The sequence below is a fragment of the Penaeus japonicus genome, unplaced genomic scaffold (genome assembly GCF_977035675.1).
Source record: "Penaeus japonicus unplaced genomic scaffold, GWHDUDI00000001_assembly GWHDUDI00000004, whole genome shotgun sequence".
Taxonomy (NCBI): Eukaryota; Metazoa; Arthropoda; class Malacostraca; order Decapoda; family Penaeidae; genus Penaeus; species Penaeus japonicus.
This window is the reverse complement of record NW_028234406.1, coordinates 16,842,385-16,844,884: the sequence shown is the minus strand read 5'-3', so window position 1 is coordinate 16,844,884 and position 2,500 is coordinate 16,842,385. Positions and strand designations below refer to the sequence as shown.

The window sequence follows — 2,500 nt, the reverse complement described above, 5'->3', positions numbered from 1 at the left end:
TCCTATAGTATTATAGCTCAAATTTCAAAAAGTGAGAATCATAGGGCATAGGTTATAAGAAAGAGTGATTTATTGGCATTTGGGTAATGAGCACTGATTTATGAATACAATGTCATTAAGTATTGTTGTCTTTTGCCATATAAGGAAGTTTTTGGTGTTGTGTTCTGATTCATTTTAACTTAATGATGCTGTATTATTCATGTCCGCTTTGGTTTTGTTTGTTTTTTTGCACATAGATAGTTCCACAATCAAGCCTACCTAAACTCACCCACTTACCCCATATTTTGAATTTTTGGGAATATAGAAATATAACCTTTTTCCTGAAAATTTAAGGAATTGCAGTAAACAGGTGAAGTAGACCTATTAATCGACTCCTTGGTGACTAATCTGTTGTGGACTCATGTATGTCTAAAGAATATTAATGAAATAAAACCATAGTTCATGTCTCCAGTGTCAGTAGGTTAATACTTTTACATTGATGATAAGCCAACTCTTTTAATGGGAGTTTATATCAAATTAATGGAAATATGTTGCCACAATTAAAGAAGTGTTGGAGACAGTTATAAGTCAGTTTGAATGATGCAATGAATGTCTTAGTATGCATTAAACTTCAGTTGAATCATCTGTTGAAATTGTTAGAGATAAATGATCTGAATTTCATGTAGTTATATTTTCTATCTTGCCATTGGCTTTGTTTGGAAAGTCTCTTATACCCCACCAGTAAGATGGAGGCAAAATATTATCTATACTGACTAGCTTTTTTTAACATTTAATAACTTACTGGGTACATACTTCATACAGAAATAATCAGTAGACCCTACAGAATCCAACCTTTGAATTTATACTCTTCTGGTGTACAAGTTTGGCTTCATTCTATAGACTTCCTGCTCTACCATTCTATAATTATCACACAATACTATGTACATTTGAGAGAGAACTCAAGTGGACCAACCTATTCTTGAATATATATGATTTGCCAAATCAGTCATTTTTATGATTTTTTTTTTATTGACTGAAATTATAGATTTGTTATAGAGAAAACTAAGTCAGTTTTGTGAATGATTGTAAAAAAAAAAAAGCCTGTAAATCTGTATTATTTGTGTTACTATTGTGTTTTCATCTTCCTCATGGAAAGGAGTCTGATCTTCTAACCTTGCTAAGACATTTGCATGCATTATATGTAGGTGATCACAGAAACATTCCTTGAAATGTTATCCCATTGATAGCAAATGGCATGATTTGCTGTCAAGGCAGCATTGGTCGTAAACACGGATGGCACCGTGCCATACAACATAAACCCGCCACATGACTGTATACATATTTTATTAAAACTGCGGCCAATGGGTTAATGAAGGCTAATGATGCTTTCAGGTATTTTGAAGGTAAATAGGTTGAAATTTGTCAGTTGTAAGAATGCGTAACAAAGACTGTGAACTAGTTTGTATGAGTGTGAGTACATTTTTGTAGTGGTACTAGTTTGTGTGAATCTGTGAATACTCCAAATCCCCCACACACCAACTCACATGCACACATTGAATACACACCAAATCACTGACACTCACACTGACACTCACACTGACACTCACACTGACACACACACACACACACACACACACACACACACACACACACACACACACTCACACACACACACTCACACACACACACACACACACACACACACACACACACACACACACACACACACACACACACACACACTCACACTCACACTCACACTCACACTCACACTCACACTCACACTCACACACACACACTCACACTCACACTCACACACACACTCACACACACTCACACACACTCACACACACTCACACACACACACACACACACACACACACACACACACACACACACACACACACACACACACACACACACACACACACACACACACACACTCACACTCACACTCACACTCACTCACTCACACTCTAACACACACTCTAACACACACACACACCTTTTTTGTATCTGTTTTTCTGTTGCTGTAACAAGTTTTTTGTTCAAACATTCATAAACCATTTATCAAAACATTCTCCTTCATTTGACTACAGAGGACACTTGTGAAATGATCAATTGGAGTGTTTATTTCAGTATTTTTACTTTGCATTTAAGATGAAAAAAAATATGGAGCAGATATAGCCTGCCTGATGAATTCTTAACTTGAAATGAAAATCAGTACACTTAAAAATAAAACTGGAACGGCATATTCATAAGACTGTTATTGCATTTATCTGTACAAATATTTATTCTTGATTTTGGGTTATTCATTAGAGTAATAGAAATATATATAGGATACATCATTGTTTTGTAAATACAAGCTGAAGCAGTTGTACTAATTACCCATTAACATCCAGATAAACAGTTTAAAAACTATAGGTTTCGGATGAACTACATTAGTTGTTGAAACAAGTACTGCAGCTTTTTAAAAACAGAAATGGCTTGTGTGTGTATGTCTTGTCTTGACTTTGAATAC

The 2,500-nt window shown here is 35.3% G+C and overlaps 1 protein-coding gene across 1 annotated transcript in view; it reads left to right on the top strand.

The window, feature by feature from the left end:
• LOC122255029 (Golgi-associated PDZ and coiled-coil motif-containing protein) overlaps positions 1-1,078 on the top strand; it is an 18,008-nt gene extending 16,930 nt beyond the window's left edge. Inside the window, exon 12 of the mRNA XM_086535790.1 lies at positions 1-1,078. This exon is cut by the window's left edge and continues 690 nt beyond it. The gene's annotated coding sequence lies outside the window, so the exon portion shown is untranslated.
• Positions 1,079-2,500: the final 1,422 nt, after the last annotated feature.